We start from the raw sequence: 24,115 nt of genomic DNA, 5'->3' as shown, positions 1-24,115 counted from the left end.
CTAGTCTGATAATGTGCAAGTTTCAAGTGGCTTAAAGTTACCGTTGATTTTTTAGAATTTTTTTCGCCAAAGGTGTTGCGGACGGTAATTCGTAGCCTCTTGAAATTTGCACATTATCAGACTAAAATTGAAGGGGCTAAAAAACTGTGTACTCGAAAAAATTCTAAAACTTCCGAGAAAAAAGTTTGAAATTTAGGTGCAAATCTGTTGCACTTTTTTGTAGTTTTCTGCAAATTATTAAACTTGGGTTTATATGGGGTTTGTCTGAGAATGAACTATATTTTAATTGAAAATTCTACGGTAACTTTAAGCCACTTGAAACTTGCACATTATCAGACTAAAATTGAAGGGGCTAAAAAACTGTGTACTCGAAAAAATTCTAAAACTTCCGAGAAAAAAGTTTGAAATTTAGGTGCAAATCTGTTGCACTTTTTTGTAGTTTTCTGCAAATTATTAAACTTGGGTTTATATGGGGTTTGTCTGAGAATGAACTATATTTTAATTGAAAATTCTTAAAAATAAATAAATAAACATAAGTGGCACACAATATCACTTTGAAATGGTGTGCCATAGATATGACCGATACTGTATATTTACTTCTTCGAGAAAATTTAGAGCAAAAGCAAAGTGCTTTTTCAAGCAAAAGAAATAAAGAAAAATATTTCTTGCGATTTTTCTTGAGAGCTGGATTCTAAGCTTAACGGTTAAAGGCCAAATCGCCATTACAAATTTTAATGCATTTTATGTAAAGTTCATTAAAGGCTTCCCTTAAGATTAATCCTTAGTATTTAATGCAGCCTCCTTACCTGCGCAGGTGAACATATTTAAAGCTTTTCTCTTAATTAATGCCTTTTTGTACGCGAATGAAGTGGCCATTATTATCTCAACTTTTTTTCTGCGCACTCGTATTCTTCATTAGACCACCAACCACCCACCATCGAACCAAATACAACTTCATTAACGCCTTTCGTAAGCAGCGTTAGCAGCTTGTCTAGACAATGTTCAGGGAGTTTTCTGTAAAAACGCACACACATCGTTGCATTTGAAAGTAATTCATGGGGAAATTGAAATTAAGTACTCCCTAATTGGCAGTCAACATGAAACTGTTGAGTGTGAGAGTGGACATTTTATTTTTAAATAGCCTCAAAGGGAATGTTTTAGTTAGAATTTAAGCTTAAATGCCAACAACTTTCTAGGAATTAGAATTCTAGATAAACAATCACTTCATATTTGATTTAATTTTTTTATTTACGTTTACACAAAGAACTAAATTATTTCTCGCAAAAGCGAGAGAAATTGAATATTCAGCAATGAACCAATCACTATGTACATATGTACCCTTGTGGTCAGCTGATTATGTCAAGTGTCATTTTGATTATTTTTTGCCTATTTTTCTTTTGTTTATTTAATGTTTATAATTTTTTTTTTTATAAAAGTTTAGCACATTACCAAACCAGCGCCACATAAATCCACATTTCAAACTGCGCAAATTTCAAGACTAGATAATCGCGTTGATTTTTAATATATTTTTTTTTTGTTGATGGTGCTAGGCATTTTCTCCCATACTAACGAAATTGTCGAGCATATTTTATATGGAAGAAAATGCGCAACACCGCCAGCCAAAAAAATTTTAAAATCACCGCGATTTTCTAGCGTCATGAAATTTACACATTAAACTACTAAAATTTAATGAGCTACGAAACTGCATACCCACAAGTTTTCTGAAAATTCTGAATAAAAAGTTTAAAATTTTCGTGTGCAAGTGTTAAGTTTATAAAAAAAAAAAAAACAAAAGAAAAATAGCCAAAACTAGTCAAAATGTCACTTGGCTTAATCAGCTGACCACAAGGGTATGTTTTGGCTATCGTATATATGCATACCTTTTTGTTGGCATGTCCAACTTTGTATATCCTGCCATTGAGAGGGTTGCTTTTCCAGTTGACAAACTATACAAATGATGTGAATGTATGATATTTACATAAGTGCTGTATAATACAGTTATCGTCACATGAAAAGAACCGCTTTCAAAGAACAAAAAAAAAATAAAATATACATAAAACTAAAATACTCTTAAAGGAATAACGAAAAAATTCTTAAAAGGCAACGCGAAATTTGAGCTACTTCAAACTTGCTCTAAACTTTAATGGACTATAAAACTGCATATCCGAAAGTTTTCTAAAAAATTGTATAAAAAGTTTTTAAAATTTTTAAGAAAATTTGTCCAATTTTTATAAATTTTGACGTAGAATACGCCTTACGTTTCGATATGGCGGCTATGCTGAAATTTTGTAGTTGTAATTTTAAGAACTTTACGAAAACGCATATTGCACGAGAACTAATGAAGCGATTTGAAAGAAAAGTGTGGCATTTCAAAGATATAATTCCAAACCTGTCCGACAGATTAATTTTTGTAAGTAACCAATTCGGTTTCTGTCGTAGAAACAACGGTAAATATTGGCTTATTTTGGGGTCAATGTTGAGCGTTTAAAGTGCTCTAGCAACTTACGATTTCCAGGTTAAACTTTCATTTTCGGGATATAGGTTATTTTGAGCAATGGAAATATCGTGTACAAATTTTATATGAGTTCAACAAATATTGCACATTTTAAGGCATAAAATTGTTGAAAAAATTCGCAAATTTTTTTTATTTCCAAAATGCTCGAAAATCGCTCGAATGATTTTGTTTTTGTTTTCTTTATCAAACATTCAGGAGTTTTTTTTTCGTTTGGTATATGGAAAGTATTGGTTGATATCTTCTAAGTATGTTTATTTGATTCAAATATATGGGCATAAATAATTTGCCATACAAAAGCACTTAGTCATCATTTTGCAAACACGTGCATGCGTTGAAAATGAGAGAAGGAGACACAAAGTATGTGTGTATAGGTATTTCGGCTTTTGAATAACAGATGGCGCAGTATTTATAAAAGGCAAAGGTGAAAGGGAATATGTAGATGAAGAATATGATAAACATAAAAGTAAAAACAAATATAAATATAAAGAAAAACACGAGGATGAGGATACCGATAAAAGTAAAGATGAAGATAGAGGAAGAAAGACCAAAATAAAGGTAATTATAGAGAAAAGGATATAGACAGAGACTGAATCTGGGGACTATTTCGGGTTTTAGAGATTTTCGGAATTCTGGGGACTTATCGATATAATAATCGATATTTTATCGGTTTTGTTATCGATATTTTTTATCGATTTTGCTATCGAAATTTTTATCGATATTGTTATTGATTTTGCTATCGATATTTTCGGAATTTATGGATATAATAAACGATATTTTTAATCGATTTTGTTATTGATATTTTAATCGATTTTATAATCGATTTTGTTGCCGATTTTGTTATCGGTATTTTTATCGATTTTGCTATCGATATTATCGATTTGGTTATCGATATTTTTATCGATTTTGCTATCGATATTATTATCGCTTTTGTTATCGATATTTTTTTCTTAGTGTGTGCTTTTGTTTTTGACATGGATGTGCTCTTAACCTTACCACGTATTCTACTTTTAAATTAGCGGCTGTGTCTCGGATACAACCTGCAGACCAAGACGAAGGCGCTGGACTGTTCCTTTTCTTTTGTAGAAAGTATGAATTTTTTAATTGTATATTTAAGAAAATATCCATAAAAAAAATTCAAGTTATATACCTCAGTGATATAATTATATGTGCACTGAAGAATTTCTATATAAATCTCTAAAAAATGATGTAGGATATTTTTAAATATTTTTTTATAATATATCACATGAAGATTAACAAATACGACAACATAACAATTTGTATTTATTTGCGATTAATTTTATTTCAATTTTTGTTTCATACGTTCTTATGAAATAATTATATATGCAACAATATTTATTTCAATTTCATGGGACTAAACAAAAGTTTTTTGCAAACCTTAGTAATTAATATGTTTTCCCTTCATTAAAAGCACCTGAGTTAGTCTTCTCGGCATGGAGTCTACCAATTTTTGCAAAGTGTGGAGGCTTATTTCGTCCCGTTCCTTTACCAACGCTTCTTTGAGCTGCTTGATGGTTTGAAACTGTTGACCATTCTTGTAGATCTTGGCCGAAAGTATTCCCCATAAATCCTCGATGGGATTTAGGTCGGGGCTGATTGCTGGCCACTCTAACAGTGGTATGTTTTTTGATGAAAAAAAACTTTTGTAATACGTGCAGTGTGGATTGGAGCGTTATCCTGCTGAAATATCCAATCATCTCCATAAAGGTCACCAGCAAATTCAATTAATACATTGTCAAGCAATTCAATGTACATCTGGGAATTGGTTTTGCATGGTATGAAACATAGAGGAGATTTACCAGCATACCCAAAAGCACCCCAAACCATCAACGAGCCACCACCATGGTTCCGCTTAAGCCGATGCTGGCGTGGGTGTCTTAAATCGCGCCAATACTTTTGGCAACCATCAGGGCCGTCTAAATTAAACTTTTTCTCATCGCTGAAGACGATCTTTTGAAACTCTGTATCCCAGAACTTGTGTCTTTCAGCAAATGCCAAACGGTTGGCCATATGGCGCTTTAATAGCATGGGTTGTGATACTCGGCTTGTATGTTTAACGTTCTCGTTTTGAACTAATAGTTGATGGACCCTCCTCCTAGTTACATTGAGGTTAAGGTGAACCTTGATTTCACGGCAACTCATACCTTTTTCAACAGCTAGCCGCCGAATCGTCCTCTTACATCGTTCGCCAATCTCTGATTTTCTGCCACTGCGTTTGGTAGTCCCATAATTTTTGGGGTTTTTTAAGAAATTCGCAATGGTATTTCTATGGCGTCCGATTTTCGCAGCTATATCAACCAATTGCACACCACTTTCCCTTTGGCCAATTATAAATCCTTGTTCTTTTTCTGTTAAACTGGCACCACGTGGCATTTTTATAAAATGTTCAAATTTTCCGCGAGTTGTGATTGCAAAAAATATTAATTTTTACTACGCCTGTAATTTTTTATCAAAGTAATTGTTTCACTTCACGTGTTGACATTTTAAACAACGAGAACAATGCTTTGCACATATACTTTTTTCCTAAGAAAGGTATTAGACACAAAAAGTGTTTATATAACGGGGCTATGAGCAGAGGTTTATAAAAAATTAAAAAAATGCCAATATACTAAACAAACAACGCCTTGTGTAATATACTTCAAAAAAAGAAAGTACCGATGCAATTAAGATAGATGAGGGTAACAATTAAAATGCACATATAATTATTTCACTGAGGTAAAAGGAAATTAAATTGTTAGTGCGTCGCGCTGCTATTTTCGTGAGCACTGCTGTGTATATCAACAGTATAAATATTTGAATCATTTGCTTTCTGTCTTTATAAAAAGAAACCAGCTTAAAATACTAAATTTTACATTAAACATGTTTTCACCTCTAATTAACCTACAGATCTCGCAATCAAGTTCGTCATTCATGTTTCTAAAAAATTTGTAAATTTGAGTAATTTCCATGCTCAGACGTTTAGTTCATCTATTAATATGAACATGCCTGTACAGAATTCAATTTATTGTGAAAGTACATGTATTTTTTTCCTTTCTGCTCACATGTCATCATCATGTTCAACAAAAGCGTACTTTATTTTTATGTCTATTAAAAGGAACATCATGCTCTACATTGTTTGTTTTTGCCAAACACATTTCCAAAACAATCTACTGGCAACTAAAATACGCACAACTCCCACCCCAATCAGCTGTAGGTGCACAACCTTTGGTCTCCTGCCCCATGCAAATAACATGCTACATAGGTACATACTATGTACATATGTACGTATGTATGTATACGTAAGTTGACCAACAATAATCTAGTGTCCATATCGAAGTGTTTTACATTTTCTACTCACACCTATGTATTTATGTATGCAAATATATGGACTAAACCACGTACCTGCATACATACATACCTTATCCTGTGCTTGCTTCAAATGGCTCACGGGTAGGCCAGTTGTTTTTGTTTTTGTTGCTGCCGTCATGAATATCCAATTGTCCTCTTAACACGATTATATCGTTTTCCAACTGCTTTTCGCTGTTGCTGAAATGCACTTGTCCGGTGAAGCAAAAAATAATGGGGGGTTTACTCAACGCCAACTAAATACCCAGTGCTACCCACCCACACAGCCTCATACCATACCACCCATCCAACTTAACAAACAATTTCGCATTTTTACTCCATTTTTCAACCACCTTCTTTTATTCATTTTTCGTTTGTCGTAAATGATGATTGTCAATGTGTTGCTCCCTTGGGAGGGGGTTCCTCTGTCATTGCGTTTCCAACCTGTTTGGGGATATACGTACATACTATATAATTCTATGGCGAGCAATGCATTAATAATGATATGTGTGCACTACGCACGTTACATTTCACGCTGCACGCAACGTGTGGCACCGCCACTGAGTTTCACTCATTTCACTCGCATACACTTGTTGGTTATTGTTTTATCGCTCTGAATTCTATGTATTTTGCCGGCTTTTTTCAAGTGTTCAGGTTGCATGCGTTTTGGAGTGCATTTTTTTGTTTTTTTGTTTGCAAATAGATTAAATTCACACGTATGTTCTGGGTAAATGCAAACACGCACATACCTATGTATTTGTACCATTAAGTTAGCTGTTCCTGCCAGTTGGGGATTACCGTCAATATTTAGGGGATGAAAGCACTTGGATCGCTGCTCTTGTTTAGTTTTCCTCAGGCGGGGAGTTCTGTTACGCTACTCCTTCCCACTCCCTCACCCTAGTTTGTTGAATTACCTTTGAATGTATTATAAATAAATTATAAATCTGTTGGCCTGCAGCAGTTCTTTTAAAAGAAATAATTGCAGGTGGTAGGAAGGGCGCGTGGAGTAAAGTCTTATTTCCATTTGAAAGTTAGGTATCGTAGAAAGCTGAACATTTGTGGCAAATTTTTTTGTAGCGAGTTAAAAAATGCAAACTGTGGTGGAGAGGGACGAATAAAAATGGCAGATAGCCCTTGATGCAACTTTTCACTCTAAATCCGCCATCTTAATCGCCCTCAAATGGCCTCTTTGAAAAACTATTTTTTTATTTTGCTGCGAGTTTAAATAAAAAAAAGTAATTTTTAAGCAAAAAACAAAATCGACTTCAATTCTCATACAAAAATTTGAGATAACCGTTAATTTCTTCTTGATCCAATGATGGGATCTAAACAAACTTAGTATGGGACCACCTTTCTTTTAAAAAAAGAATTATAGAAATCGGTTAACGTTGTCCAAAGTTATGCGGAAAAATACATTAAAAAAAAAATCCGATGAACTGAAACCTCATCCTTTCTTTAAAGTCGGTTAAAAAGTACCAAGCACCTTACGTATACGGAAAAGTTGGCATAACTGGTTTAGCTTTTATATTTTGGTTTGATCATCTATCGTTGAGAACTGAAAATAAAACTAGCAGTTCGGAGAGTTTTGTCATAAAATCCACATTTTTAATATTAATTTAATCTCAGTGAGCATTGATTGAAAAGCAGCGTAAATCACATTTTTGCACTGGCTGACTCGCTCTGATCGGACAATTGCTGTCTGGCTATGAGAATGGGTTACTGCTGCAGTTCTTGTAAAAGTCCTGTCCCGAGGGTTTACAATCCTTGCGTATTCTTAGCATTTTCGGTTTAAGGCCACTTGTCTGGTTATTCAGCCATAGCTAAACCAAAGGTTCTACAGTAAAACCCCACTATCTAAGCTCATCTAGGACCAGTCCGTGTAGTAAGAGAAGTTTCCAGGTTGACACTTTCTCTTATTTCATCTTCGCGTTGGCAACCGCTTAATGTTTTAATGTTTATGTAATGGAGATGAGCGCCGGACTAAATTTTCAATTTTTAGGTTCCGAACTCGCCCATCCCGACGTTTTTCAGAATTGTACCGCAGGTCCCTTAGATCCCGATACCTACCACTAATATGGTTTTCAAATTAATTTTAAATAATATACTTACTCAACGCTCAGCACTCTAATTTAGGGACAGCAGTTAGTCATATTAAAAGATCTGTCATCTTCCGGTTCTGCTGTTTTGCTTTGCTGTTCGTTTTTGTTTCAATAAAAAAAAAGTGTTTATTTCATACAGCATTTGTAAGGAAGATTTCCTAAATTTTCGTAAGTTGCGGGTTTAATCGGAAGGGATTTTAACCCATCTCGCCCGAAAATTTTTAAAGACATTATCGATACCGCGATTTTGATCCCAGTACCGTGGAACCCGCGCCGAGCTCGAATATGGACCCTACTTCTCATCAACTCGTACCGAAAAAAGTTTTGTCGTTTAAAAAATAACTAATTTATTTTTTCTTGTAGGTAGGACTACCAACGACAACTACTGCAATAGCCAAGACAAGCCATTTGAAATTTCCTTCTAAACAAAAAATAACCAAAATACATATGTAACTAACTAAAAAAACTTCCTCCAAGTGTTTGCCGCAAAACGTCTGTACAAATTTTGTACAAATATGAGCCATGCAATTTTGCTGTCGCTCTGCCATTTTCTGTTGCATACTTTTGGGGGTGATGCTTTCCGCTTGCTCTGCTCATAAATGCATGTGGTACATTTCTTGAGTCTTTTGACTTTTGTATGATTTTTATTGCTGCTTCTCTTACCTTTTTTCCACCATTTTTTTTTTTTATTTTTTAACAGTATATGTACCAGTGATTGTCTTGGCTCTTTTGACGCGAGTATGGTTGGTTTTTTTTTTAATTTTTTCTTACTTACATTTGTCCTTTTTGTTTTTGCTGCATCAGCACCATCATCAAAGATAAGGGAGCTTTATACAAGCTCCGAAAATAAGAAGAAAAAAATATATTAAAAATATAAAACCGTTATATTACGTGTGTGCCTTGAGTTTGACGATCTCGTTTTTATTACACGTGGCTTTTGATGCTTTCTTATGCTGATTTTTTTTTTTTTTTTTTTTTTTTTTATACATTTCTGCTGCAATTTGGTCCATCATTCGAAGGAGTTTTCATAATACAAAAGCAGACATAAACCGACAAAAAAGGAAGCAAAACATGGTGTCTGTCATAAATGTTAAGTTTCGTAATTTTTCTTATGCTTCCTTGGGAGTTGAACTTCTCACCTAACCAATGAATTTTTTATAACTTTCATAAGCGCGCATCTCTTTCGCTAAAGGTGTGTGTACTCCTTTCATTTCGTTTTGTCTGTTTGTCTGTCCGTCTGTCTGAGGTTATGTTTGTCCGACTGTCTGATACTTATTTCATGGTAGTGTATTTGCTTAGACGTCGCTGTATTTATTTTTGGCAAGTCATGTTTACTTATTTTATTGACGCTTGCATTAGTAGATGATAAATGTTGAAGCGTTGCTTTTGGTCCGAGTCAAGTAAGTGAGGCGTGCTCGGGAAAATATTGAAATATGCGAATTCGACCTTAAAACAGGAAAGCATAATGCTCGTGAGAAGGAAAAGGGTAAAATAAAATCTGCCACACCTATTTTCAAGTTTTTAAGTTGCTTTTGACTTAATGATTTAACTATACTTTTAACTGCCCTAAAGTATATAAACGTCTTTTCCTTTTTGATTAAATATGTGTGTATGTATGTATTTAAATTTACCAACGCGCCAGAAATTACGTATACGCCATGTATCGCTCTTAAAACGTGTACGAAAAAATCTTAAATTAATGCTTGACTTCTGCCGCTAGGTTAAGTTAGGATGCTGGCTGCAACATTTTTAACACTCAACACCTCGCTCACCTCTACTCGCTTTTCGCCTCTACACACTCCTTATCTGCCATGCAAGTACCCAAAGCTATTTGCTGTCTGTTGCAAGCAAAAACTAGTAGTCTTCCTACCTTCCACTCACCTCACTTTGTCCTCGTCCTGTTGTCGCAGTGCCATAAAACACAGTTATTCCAGCAGACGCGTGCGTTTTCATGCAACAAGCAAAAATGTGCTATACATACGGTGACCATCCGTCCTGTTTTTTGCAGGACCGTACTGTTTTTCAAAGGTCGGTCGGCGTAGTTTTTCAAACCTAAAAAACCTGAAAATGTACTGATTTTTTCCAAATGTCCTGCATTTGTCCCGCATTTTGTTCGTTATTTTAAAATTATCGGACAATGGATGGATTTTTTCAAAAGTGTTTTTTGGTACTTTTCGTAGCTTTTCTTCAATATCTCATGAAAAAATCTCCCAATCAACGTAAGCGACTTACAGCTCGAAGGGTATTGATGTGCCTCTTACCAAAATATATAACTTGTGGCGACTTCCCTGAAAATTATTAGTGCTACAGGCGACCATTTGCATTTTGTCGTCAAAATCGAAAAAAGTAAGAGTTTCAATCAAATACGCAGTTTTCTTTGATTATTTTTTTCATTAGTTTAAAAATTCGATATATGATGTATATCATTACAGTAAATTTTGAGCCGAAGATAATGAAAAGCGGATTAGAAATGTAGATTCTATGAAGCGCAATCTGCACAAATTATATATTTTTGTAAAGGGCACATAAATACCTTTGTAACTCGTCGTTTACAAATAACTGCGAAAAGTACCAAAAAACAAAAAAGGGCATTGTTTTCGTTTTGGACGACTCCAAATTTGCCTATAAAATAATCTTTTAAAGATTTACACTTTTCGTGTAAGCTATTGTAATTATAATATGTTTTACTATACTTTTATAAATATTCATGTAAAAAAAGATTATTATCGATTAAGAAAACGTGATTCGTTTTTAAAGTTTAAAATGTATTAAGAATTTAGAATCATAAATACTCGTTTGATATTTTTATACTACGTGAATATATGTAGGCATATTTTTGAAAAATTGTCCTTCATTTTGAATCCATATTTATGGTCACCGTAGCTATACACCACTGTGTGTTTGTGTGGAACTTTCATCGCTTCTACGTTCCAAGAACTATTCAACAGCCATAATTTGAGCATTTACTTGGGCATGGAATGGATATGTATTAGGGCTGAGAAATCTATCCGGATTTTTTGACTATCCGGATATTAAAAAATGTTCGAATATCTGCATAAAAAATCCGAATATCCGAATGAACGGACATTAACTGAATATCCGGAGAACAAAATTAACCGATATTAACCCTATATTCGGTGTTAAGCTCGATGGATTCAGTAATTTGGAGACTAATTTTATGAATCCCTGCAAATACTGTTTGCAATTCCGGATATTCAATTGAACGGATATCTGGATAGCAGGGTGAATGTATACTAGCCGGATATTCAGATAACAAGATGAACTAATATTAACCGGATATCCGAATTTCATTCATATACACGAATATCCGAGCAGATATCCGGATATCCGTACATACGAATAGTCCAGCCCTAATATGTATGCATGTGCCTATGTTTATATATGTATGCACATATTTATGTACATTTTAGCATGAATGCGGAACTTGCTACTCAAAAATGTTACAAATGTGTGAAAAAGGAATTTTATGCTTTTGCCAGCATTTCACGCGAAATTTTTATGCCGCTGGGAAATTTATGATTTTTTATATACATATGTATGCACCATCTATGTATAGGCTCATATTTGAATACTACGAGCAAATTGCAACATTTTATATTTTTCCACACCACTAAATACTATTCGCTCACCAATATCGTATTTTGTAAATTTGTGCGTTTCTGTGTATGATTGTAGCCATATCCTGCCACTTCAGCCACTTTGCTGGTTGTTTTGGTAATTTGTTTTTTTTTTATGATTTAAAGCTTTTGCACTGACAAATGCAGCGTAAAAATTTGTTGTGAAAAGTACTTACGGAGTATTAGTAGTACGAAATGAATGAATACAATTGTGAGTGCATTTAATTGAAAAGGTAATCAGTCAAAATCGTATGCCCGGGTGAATGAAGCCGAATTCTTAAAAAGCAAGCAAAATGTTTATAATAGAGAATGGAGGTATTCATCCAACTTGATAAACTGCCGGTAAACGTGATAAAATTATAAATTCCATACAAATTCATAATTTTATCAATTTTATCGGCAGAGAATGACGTTAGATGAATATCCCTAATATTTTTATAAGTAATAAATACAGAAGTTGCACTATTTATTGTGCTTAATACTTATGTGCAACTTAAACAACTGATTACATCAACATTTTCTTTTTTCTTTTCAGGTAAGTCTTTCGCAATTATTACATAGAAGATGAATTGTTAGTGCAAAGCACGACCCAGTGGTGAGTTTATCTACAAAACACAGTCATGTCCGAATTCACAATGCGTACTTGGCTATCGATTTTCATATTCTGTTTGCTCAGATAACAGGAGTTTAAACCCTTATGGTAGGCAGCTAAAATCGTCAAATATATATCATTAAAGAAAATATAGGACTAATACTACGATTAGGACTAAACCTAAGACAAATCCAAAGACAAAGACGAATACGATTACGAACACGAATATGGATACAACAATGAATGCGAAAGCGAACATACCCTGTGGGGAAAATCTCTAGTTCTGAACTGGTGCGCTTCTAGTACATTTAGACCCAGTACTGGTTCGCGATAAATCTCTTTTGCATGCAAGCAACTGGCGAATTTAACATGGCGATGTCCTAGGAAGTGTCAATTGTCGCCCGCTGCATCCTTTTTTCGATAGTTCCGAACTAGTCCTAAATTCTATAGTTCCGAACCAGTTCTAAAATCGACAGACGAAAGAAAAAAGTATCATGATTTTCCAGTCTTTTTGGTTCTTCCGTGTGTGCGATTTTTAGTTATATTGGAAGAAATGGTTTTCAATTTGAAATTAAATTTGTTTGAATGATTGTAAGAAATGTACGTTTACATACCTTTAGCTGTAGCTGAAATTGCAGAGGTGCTCGCTGTTATTCCTTAGACTCCAGACGGTCCCAAGATGTTGAAATGTTAACACAAATTTTAGTTTTGTATTACCAAGCTATGAAAAAGCATCTGCGAAGCACAGAAGAGAAGCGTATTTGAACGAAAAAGCCGCCGAACACATATCTATGTAAAGTAAACAAGCCCCCCGCTGCATCCCTTATTCGATAGTTCCGAAATAGTTCTAAATTCGACAAATAGGATCTAGTTCGTTCTGCATACCTTTTTCTATAGTTCCGAACCATTTCTAAATTCGACACTTCTGATATAGATTTCTAGTGAAAAAAACTGAAAAAATTAGTCTTTTAAAAGTACCACTTTTCGCCGATTTTGGACTGGTGGGGATCTAGTTCCTATCGGACTAGTTCCTTTTTGGCGATAAAGACCTAGTACGGAACTAGAAATTTGATTCACTAGTCCGCGGTTTCCCTGCAGGGTACGTACGATGGCGATCACTAAAACGAACACTAAGAGGAATACGAAGGCGAACACGGATACTAAGGTGACGACGAAAACGAATATATGAACACGAAGATGAATACATACAAAGACGAAGAGGTAAGACATAGGATACGAAGACCAAATGGATGACCGAAACGGAAGTAATTACGAAAACGAAAATGAAAGAGGATAGTTAAGAAGCTGACAGCCGATTTCTCAGTTGAAAAACAACTATAAGTTAACAAATAATTAGTAAACCAATAGTTAACTGTCCAATGTTGGCGAATAAACTATGAGTTCATCATCTATTAAGTACACTGAGAAACTGACAAGAAGATATAATCTTTTTATTATAATTAAACATCCACTGAGAAATCGGCTGTGGGAAGAGGCTAAATTTGAGCACGAACGAAAATTAATACGAGTAATACGACGAAGACGTACCCAATATGAGAAAAAGAATACGAGGACGCATGCAAATGCGAATGCAAAGTTGAATACGAAGCTATATCCAAAAATAAAGTTTAATTTTCTAGGCAAAAAATTAATATAAATAAGTAATTTTGAAGCAAAAAACACAACCAACTTCAATTCTCAGTTAATTCCTTCTTGATTCTATGATCGGATCTAAGCCCCCTTGAGGTTCCACCTTTGCGATGAAAAAATTATCGAAATCTGGTGATATGGTCCAAAGTTATGCGGTAACGTACATAAAAAAAAACAATAAAAAATATTCCAACGAGTTGATAACCTCTTCCTTTTTTGAAGTCGGTTAAAAAATAACGATCACTTTCCAAGCAATAATAAATTAAACTTTAATAATTTAATAGTAAAAAGTAAAAAAGTCTTTTTAAAACCAACTTTCTAAATATAAACCAAATTGGACCATAAATACGTGTTCTCCAAATACCTCGACTCCTGCGCCACCTACCGGAATCGGACTATAAATATGTGGGGTTACCAAATATCTCGATTTTTGTGCCATCTAGCGGATTAATTCATCTTTCATATTACATTGTCATCGGGTTCTCAGCTAAGTTTGAAACTCCAAGTGTCTAGCTCATCGGGAAGTTGGTTAAAAATTTAATGTAAGATTTGATACACACAGGTGAAAGAAAATAAAAGCTTGTGAAAATTATCATTATTTATTATGACACACAAACAAATTTCGAGTAGTTTGCAAAAATTGCGAGGAAAGGCATACAATTCGAAATTATCGCAATTTACTCGAAAATTTTAGGGTATACGAGTCAAAGACCTCAGATTCGGAGCCAGCGAGTCGAAATACATGTTGGTTGGTAGATCTGGTGAAAAGCACACCACTTTTTTTTTTTGTGCCGGTTTTATTTAAGGTGCCTACTACGCACTGCGATATCGAATTCAAGCGTAGCGAAGCTCGATAATTTAGCAAGCTAGTCGAGTCAACGCTAAAAACGTATTGAGTCTTGCCAAGGCATACTTTGAATACAATTCAATGTTCCTTTTTTCTCCCTTCCAATATCCAAAGTCACAATAGCATAAAAAATATTCTTCTCCTTAATACTATTCTCTCTGCTCATCGCAATGACTTCTGTTTTCATGCGTTTGCGTGATGCTTTCACCCACTATTTTCGCCACCTTCACCCCCTCGGCTTGCGTTTGCATGATGCTTTCACCAATTTTTTTTCGTCCCCTTCACCCGCTCGACTTGCCAGTGCTGCCACTGATAATTTATTACTTTTGCTGCTGATGTAACGAACTATTTCGCATATATTTTCTCACCAGCTACCCACTTACATAAGTAGTAGCCAGCCTCAGCTCTCGAAAGTTACTTCTCCGTAAAGTTTGTCGAAAGAAGAAAAATGATTTTTCTTACACACAATTTTCTTTGTCTGCATCTTGGTCGAGTTCGACATCACATTTTGGCTGTACATATTTCACATCTACGCCAAAAAGTGTGCTTACATTACTTCGAATCGATGTTAAAAGCAAAGTTTATGTCGATATTGAACGCTTGGCAAATTGTTGACCTTTCTCCCCGATTTCTCATGCGCTTCTTTCTTTACACATTTATAAATGTATATTTTCACTTTTGCGTTTGCGTTTCGTTCGAGTTTCTAATTTTCATTTGCTCTGATACTCGGTAAATAAAATGTAAAATTTTTCTAGTGTTTTACGATCTGCTACACTAAACTACTTTCTTGTGCCCTTTTGTCCTTTTCGAACTTTTGCGACTTTTTGTGCAGCTTTCACTTTCCCTTCTTACTGCCTTTCTTGTTGCGTTAATTTCAAAAGATTTGCAATTCATTTGCTTTTCCACTTAACACTTTATTTTGCAATAATTCATTGCCTCCTTTTTCGTCTTCATCACCGCATCATCGCAAGCACTTACATATGTACCTCAACAGCCCTCTCGGTTTATGTGAAGTGACTTTTTCGTAATTGTGTACATGTGGTTAAAGGATACGATTTCCCTGCATACAGAAAGATTTCAATTCCGCAAAATTAAGAAAAATGAAAAAGCAAATTCGTCCGTCTGCCTTTACCTTCGAGCGCAAATTTCATAATACAGCCAAAGAGCTGATGTGATTTGCTATTGGCGTGTGTGATAGGCGGCCATATAGTTGGGGCAGCAAGCAATGTATGAATGTATTTTCAGTTAGAAAAGCTCTAAGATAAGTTGTGCAGGGAGGAGGGGGCGGAGGTGGCTAAATGCAGCGCACTACGTATTTTGTAGGCCATAAATTGTTTTGTTCCTTTGACTTACACAAAGTTGAGAGTAAAAATCTTGTTGAGCCTTCGATGGCATGAACAGTCTCTGCTCTCTCCCCACTGTACTGCTTTTTGTATCTGTGTTACTGAGTAACTTGTCTAATGTCTGCTGCATTCGGCCGTTTAAAAATTGTCTACCATGCTCTTCAAGGCGAGAGTGATAATAGTTCGTCTACTTTTAAGATAGGGGGCAAATCATATAAAGTAAAAAAAAATGCTGGATATTCTAGCGAGAAATCATAAAATACCTGGATTTATACAACGCATTTGAAGAAACTATTATATCCAGGACCAACTTGATGGGAAAATGATTGAATTTTCGACAGCCCCATGCGCAATTATTTCATTTAAAAGGAGCTCAAATTTGAATTTTATATTACGTAATTGAGTTAATTAACCTTTTAATTGAGCTACCGCTTTTTGGTGTTCACACACAGACAATTGCTCAATTAACTGCAGTGATGGAAAAGTTGTTACAATCGTACCTTTATTTACCTTGAAAGTGCTTTCGGTACAAACACACCATTTTAGGTACATTTGAAACGTAGTCAACGCATTTTCTGGTTGGGCAAATTGTCCACTAGCCAGCCTCCCTCTTTTGTGCAGGGGCATACAAATGGTGCAAGAGCGTGATCAAAAAAAGTTAGCTATAATTTTTAAAATTCCTTTAATCCCAAATGCATCCCTGCGCTTGCACCGCTGCTTGAATATTCCAGTGTTAGCTATAGACAGGCTGCAGTTGCTTCCAGTGTAACCTATAAAGGCACTCTCCGATTTGCCATCCTGCTTCTTTTGGCGATCGACACCTACAGAAGACAGCAGGGATCGTTTTACCGAACCAGCAACTATAATACCTCATCATCAGGGAACGTATTTTTAGGACCTAAAAACCTATAAAAAAGGCAAAATAAAGTAACGAAATAGGCTGGAAAAGGCAAAATAAAACAGCGAAAAAGGCAGGAAAAGGCACTAGGTATTGCAAAAAAGGCAAAAAAAGGCGAAACAAAATAGCGAAAAAGGCAGGAAAAGACAAAAAAAAAAGGTATTGCAAAAAAGCAAAATAAGGCACTAAAAAAAGACAGAAAATACGAAGAACAATCAAAAAATATATTTATTTTAGAAATGCTTATATTACAAGTAAAAAGAGAAAAACTATGAAAACTAGTTTCATTATATGAAAAATTTGTACTTTGAATCTTTGACTATTTTATTCTTTCGAGTTTCTAACTCATAAAACTTTAATCTGTATAGTTGTAGTAACATTGAACCATAAGATGCATTTTGAAGTTTGCTGGCAGCATTTTCATTCGATTTTCGCGAAGAAAAGCCTTGAATGTACTAAATGTGCGCTCGACGTAAGTTGATACAAGTGGAACCCAATTTAAATATAGAACGTTTGAAACGTTCATATTATCAGAAATAAGGGCGTTTTCCCCGCCCTTTACAATTTTATCCACACCCCTTATTGTTTCAACACCAATTTGGCCAGAGGTCCCTGTGCTTCTATAAGCCGCATGGGCATGTGTAGATTTTTTAACCTTAAAAAAAAGATTGTAAATGCTATAATCACTTTTTTTAAGGTAGAAAAGGCAAAAAGGCAAATATCTTAAAAAAGGCAAAAAAAGGCAAATATCTTAAAAAAGGCAAAAAAAGGCAACTTCAAATGTGTATATATGGAATCAGGGAAAGCAAATATTATCTACGCGGGAGTTCAACCACAACGTGGTTTTGCATCAACTAAGTACACTGGTCGACGGCCAAAATTTACCAGAGACGCCGTTATGAAATTCTTATGTAAAATCACCCCCTGATTCCGAAAATCAAGGTTATTTTTAATTTTATGGTACCGTTTTTGAGATATTTGCAATTTACCGTTTTTGCAAAAAAAAAAAAATTGGGTCCACTTAATCATATATATCTCAAGAACGAATAAAGCAATTCCAAAACGGTTTGAAGCTTTTAAAAGGTTTTTTGCTAGGCCCTGTAGATTCAAAGATAACGAACAATCATTACCGATTTTTTCAATTTTTTTTGTAAAAATATAAAAGAAATTGTACTTTGCGGGGAAGGATCTCGAAAACCTTTTATTTTTTTGCAGATTTTTTTTTTCTCCCTAAGCTCTGTTGTATTACAAAAAAAATAAGCTATCATCGAAGAAAATCGATGCAAAACTACGTAAGTTATAAGCGATCAAATAAAAATACCCAGGTTGCGCAATTTAAACGTATACCTCAAAACGTATGTATGGTATAAAGAAGAGTGAAATATCTAGCTATTCTCTGTTTCTATTGAGTTAAAAGTTCAATTTATGAATGAAATTACCCATATTTTTAACTTTTTTTTTTAATTTATTTATGTTTATACTATATTCTAACAATCTTTATCTTAATTTGATTGGTAATGTCACTGTAGGTACGCCAGCATAGGTTACTCCTCTTGATCTTCCAACGCCAAGTACTTTTGTTTGACAAATATAACACTCTATTGAATGGCAAGTAGGTTCTCTCCATATCATTGGTGTATCAAATTTTGTTTGTTGTCCTGATTCCCACTGAATCAATTCTACTCGACACGATGTACACAAAGTGTTCGGTGTCCATGGTTTTTCAGCATTTTTAGGCTCAATTCCAAAATACTTGGAGTATAAAGTTTTGATATGATCTGAGAACACTCGTCGTCGCCTTATGATAGTATATTGGCCACACATGAAACAGAACATATCTGGATCCTTATTACACTCAAATTCTCGCTTCCTTTTACTCATTTTATTTTTTTTAATAAATCACGGTTTTGAAATTAGACTTATGAACTGAACTATCTCCGGCGAGCCTTGAAGATGTTATGAAGTTTCAAAGCGCATTAACTCATATTTATACTCGGAACAAGAATAAAATTGAAAAAATCAAATCTTACCTAGACAGAAAGGTTCCTTTTTATAACAAGCCGGGAAAAGAAAATACTACCTGTTTTAGATGTAAGCTTTAGAAATTTTCTGTGTCTTATAATTTTGAAAATCTACCTGCATACTTACCCATAACTGACGGAAATACATGTTTATAACTACATGCCTACAGCAGGTTTCGAACCCAACCACTCTTCCTTTCGATGCAACCACTCTACCTACTATAATACAATTCGAGTATTAAAAGTACTATTTGATTTATTTAAAGAAAAAGTGTTATCATTGTTATGGTGTTATTCGTTTATCCGGATAATATCTCACTTGCACTTTATACCTTTAAGATATGTATGTATGTATAGGTACATACATACATTGAAGTTGCGCAACCTGGGTATTTTTATTTGATCGCTTATAACTTACGTAGTTTTGCATCGATTTTCTTCGATGATACCTTATTTTTTTTGTAATACAACAGAGCTTAGGGGGAAAAAAAACTGCAAAAAAATAAAAGGTTTTCGAGATCCTTCCCCGCAAAGTACAATTTTTTTTATATTTTTACAAAAAAAATTGAAAAAATCGGTAATGATTGTTCGTTATCTTTGAATCTACAGGGCCTAGCAAAAAGTGTTGTATGCACAGTTTATACCTTTTTTATTACCTTTTAAAAGCTTCAAACCGTTTTGGAATTGCTTAATTCGTTCTTGAGATATATATGATAAAGTGGACCCAATTTTTTTTTTTTTGCAAAAACGGTAAATTGCAAATATCTCAAAAACGGTACCATAGAATTAAAAATAACCTTGATTTTCGGAATCAGGGGGTGATTTTACATAAGAATTTCATAACGGCGTTTCTGGTAAAGAGAAAAAGTTGAAATTTGTGGTCCAGTGGTATCAACCATCCATCTATACATGTAATACTATTATTAGCTAGAAAGTAAAAAATTAAACATACCCAGCAGCAGGGTTGCATGAAATAACTACATCAATTAGCACTCACTTAAGCACTAATCGGGCACCTAAGAATTTAAATTTTCTATGGTAATTCTAGCTCAATTAGCGCCTTAATCGAGGAAGCTTGGCTAATTGCTCGATTAGCGGCCTGTCTGAACTTAATTTTTTTTTTGTAAAGATTGTTGAGAACTGCGCTGTGAAAGTCTTTAAATGAATAACCACTGTGGCTAAAAATATTCAACTCCTCCAGAGAAACTTTATTTCACTCACAATTTCAAGTTGGTTCTTTCACTTTTATGTAAAATTTTTTTAGCGGCTCCTGTTACTCCCTTAAAGCTTTTTAACAAACAAATACTTTATCGCGCTTCTAGAAACCTACTATTGTTTAAACTAGGTAGAGAAAGATCTCTGGTGGTCGGTCGTTACCACTTCTATAGGGGTTGGAAATCATAGCTTAGCAAAATGAAATCATATCAAACATGGCATCAGATTGGGTACACCTTATCTCGACATACGTAGTTATTTAGCGTAAGCCCGAATTTCTGAAATTGAAGCGAACATTTGTCAGCTACTTCGCTCCACATCTTAAGCGGCAATGCACTACCAATTTGTCTATTTACCTATTCTCTTTCTCCGTACCTCTGCTACAGCCAAGTTTAATGCCCTGAATAAGTATGGCTAAAGGATTGACTTTTTAATATGTTGCCGCAGTGCCGGGGTAGTGGCCACATGGAAATCTATTGAAAGAAGAAGAAATACGAATTTAATAAACTCACTTGTAGCTACGAATAAGATGTAGATAAGCGGCTACACTTTTCGCTGCAAGCGGTTAAGAGTTGCAGAGCAGCTTCAAAGGATATACATATTACACTCTGCTTCGGCTACATACAATTTTCTATTTAAATTGCAATAATAATGTTAAGAGTAGATAGTATTGTTGCAGACTTACATACATACCTACAAACTTATTTAGAAGCATCCTTATCGATGTGACATTGTGCGCGTAGCAGCTGCCTAACTTCGATGTAGATAGCAGTTGAACATGAATTTCTTAAGGATTGAAACAATCAATGTGTACCTGAATTTTGTGTAGAATAGTTAAAATTAAATTTTAATATAATTTCGTTTCGGTTAAATTTAATTAAATATGCTCTAATTCATCTTGATTACTCTCAATTAAATGCCATTGTTAATTGGGTTCATATGCATTATTGCTAATTAATTTGTGGCATTGTTTAATGTTCTGCGGCACCGCACTTCTGATCATTCGATACATATGTACATACATAAATAATTGTAATAGAAGTTATGTATATTAATTAATTTCAAGCGCGTCAAAATTAATTAGTGGAGAATGCGCGCTGTAATCGAAATAACTGACACAAAATTAATAAAGCACAAGGCGAAAAGTTTGAGCAAAGGATAAGGGGGTTAAGATAAGGTTAAGCTTAAAAGCTTTAATATCAAATGCATGGGTATTAATTTTCAGCTTGATGAACGACGCACGTACATAGATATTGAATTGGCCACTGAAGATTAATTTGGCAACGCTTATCGCAAACAAAGACTAATAGACAGCAAGAAGGAATTATACGTGTTTATAATGGCTTCCGCAGGCATTTGGTGTCACAGAGACAGGGGGATTGATAGAAAGCGGGCAGCAGTGTTTACGAAATCCTCCTCTAAATAGCTGCGGCAAATTGTGCGTCTGTGAAGTAAAGTTGAGTCTCTTGGTTCAACACTCCTGTCAAGATCTAGATTTGTCGCTTAGCTGGCCCAAGAGTCTTCGTACATGTTTCCGCGTGTTATCAAAGGATTCTCAACCCCACCCCCGCAAAAAGAAAGGATCTTGAGATTGTTCTGACTTTCATAAGCCATTGCTATGTATCTGCAATGACATTACTTACTCACACAGGGCAGCTATACCTCCAGATGACAGTATGGAGATTAACTACACGCACCTTTCTAACATGACCCCAAATACTATTGGGTACTTTAGCAGAGACTGCTGACAGCACAGAGCAACTAACGCCTATTAAACTAGGTTGGCCGTAAAGAAGGGTTTCTGTCTTGTGAAAAGTAGAATTGTAAACTTCTTTATAAGTTCATAGGAGGTTAGAAACGTTCCTCTGATAACAATGTAAGGAAAATCTCAAGTTATGATTTGACACAAAAGAATGCTGAAACACGTGAACTGAAGATTGGGTCATACTAGATCACAGATCTGTTACCGTTTTTTTAGATCAGGTTATTTTCCTCAAGACATTTTCATTTTTATGAAAAAAATATTCAAACCTTAACAAGAAAAATATTAATAAAATAATAAATCTGTTTTTATTTTTTTTTATTTTTTTTATTTACAAAATCAAGCTACTAGCAATGAAAATCGATGGATAAAATAAACAAGTACCCATACGCCACATCTTACATGGCGTATGAGTAACATTTTCCATGTTAAAGTTTGATTTTTTTTTTTATTCGCAATGCAAACTTAAAATTAATATATCTTGGGAAAATGACCTGATCCCTTCAGTGTAATCAATAACGAAAACTTCGGATGAAATATAAACAGGAGTATTATCAATGCCCTACTGCAAATCTATTGTTGGTGGTATGGGTTATCCCATTACTTGATTTAATGTCGTTCTATTGAGTATTTAAATGATCGACTGTACATTAAAGTGGCCCAAAAATGTATGTACAAAAAATAAGGTCGGATTTTTAATGCCGCCACCCCCTAGGATTATATAAGTAGATATACCGAAAAAAATATACCCATATTTTTATACCTTTCATGAGCATGAAATGGTATTATAACTTTGGTCCGATGTTTGTAAGTACCAGAACAAAAAGAGATAGACCCATTAAAATGTATACTTATATGATCAGAACGTCGAGCTGAGTTGATTTATCCATGTCCGTCTGTCCGTCTGTTTGTATGCAATCTAGTCTCTCAGTTTTCGAGATGTCCGGATCAAATTTGGTAGGTGAGTGTATTTTTATAATGTATTAATCATTTGTCGGAACCGGAAGAATCGGACCACTAAAACATATAGCTACCATACAACTGATTGTTCAGATATGAGATTTTTTGTTATAACTTCTCCATTTATGTAGCTAGGACCATGAAATTTCGCGCTGTTTTCACTCATTATCAGCAGAAGACTTACCGTGAAAATAACGAAGATCGGATGACTACAACATATATCTTCCATACATCTGATTGTTCAGATATGGGATTTTACTGTAAAACTCCTTTATTTGAACTGCTAAAACCGATAAATTTCGTAAGATATTTTATAAATAATAATACAAAGTCTACTGAGAAAATCGTCAAAATCTATGCTGTTTAAGTTTTATCTCCTATAGCACTGATTGTTCAGATACCAGTTTTTGCGATATATCTCCTTTATGTAGGAAACTAAACCCAATAAATTGTGTTACCGGTTTATATACCGATCACATAGCAGTGAAAATCACTTAGATTGGTGCCATGTAAAGTATATCTTCCATACCTCTGATTGGTTAGATGTGATTTTTTATATAAGTATGTAACTCCTCTATCGATGTATGCAGATGTATTCAAAATCAGTAATCTGTCAAACTAAAATTTGCAGATGTTCATGAAAGGTATGAAGCCTTCGGCATAGCCGAAGACAGCGCTGCTCTTACTTGTTTTATTTTGAAATAAAAAAATATTTAGGGAGTGCTCAAAGCGCTCAAAGTTTTCCATGTATTTTATATGTAGAAAAACAATTTTTCGTAGAAATGGTATAAAACTCTTGAAAATCAATATTTTTCGGCCGGAAAACTGTGGTTCTCTTCAGGAGACTTCCAGTATTAATATCCAATTGTTTATTTAACCATTTTTTATGATTACAGATTTTTTATTGGTCCTTTGCATTTTCTAAGGGCTTTGGAGGACCTATAAAATACCATGAAAAAATTGTTAAAGAAACAATTGAGTATTATTACTGGGAATCTCCTGAAGATAAGTAAAGTTTTCCGATCGAAAAATATTGATTTTCAAGAACTCTACACTATTTCGACGAAAAGATGTTTTTTTTCTCCATATAAAATACATGAAAAACTTTGAGCACTTTGAGCACTCCCTAAATATTTTTTGATTTCAAAATAAAAAATAGGGGTATATTTTTTTCGATATAGATCAATCCTAGGGTGTGCCGGCATTAAAACTCCGACTTTATTTTTTTGGACC

General features: G+C 34.5%; 1 protein-coding gene and 1 long non-coding RNA gene across 2 annotated transcripts in view; one reads left to right on the top strand and one right to left on the bottom strand.

The window, feature by feature from the left end:
- Positions 1-24,115, top strand: part of LOC118735930 (stathmin) — a 220,481-nt gene that overhangs the window by 38,780 nt on the left and 157,586 nt on the right. The window lies entirely within an intron of this gene.
- On the bottom strand, positions 20,144-20,938 carry LOC118735932. Its single transcript, XR_004992659.1, has 3 exons — positions 20,854-20,938; positions 20,517-20,633; positions 20,144-20,438 (listed from the first exon to the last, which is right to left on the bottom strand). It is a non-coding gene; the product is annotated as an uncharacterized LOC118735932 (long non-coding RNA).

This window comes from Rhagoletis pomonella, unplaced genomic scaffold (assembly GCF_013731165.1).
Source record: "Rhagoletis pomonella isolate Grant_MI unplaced genomic scaffold, Rhpom_1.0 Rhpom_scaffold_00003, whole genome shotgun sequence".
Lineage (NCBI taxonomy): Eukaryota > Metazoa > Arthropoda > Insecta > Diptera > Tephritidae > Rhagoletis > Rhagoletis pomonella.
The sequence above is the reverse complement of the archived record's forward strand: the minus strand, read 5'-3'. Positions and strand labels throughout refer to the sequence as shown.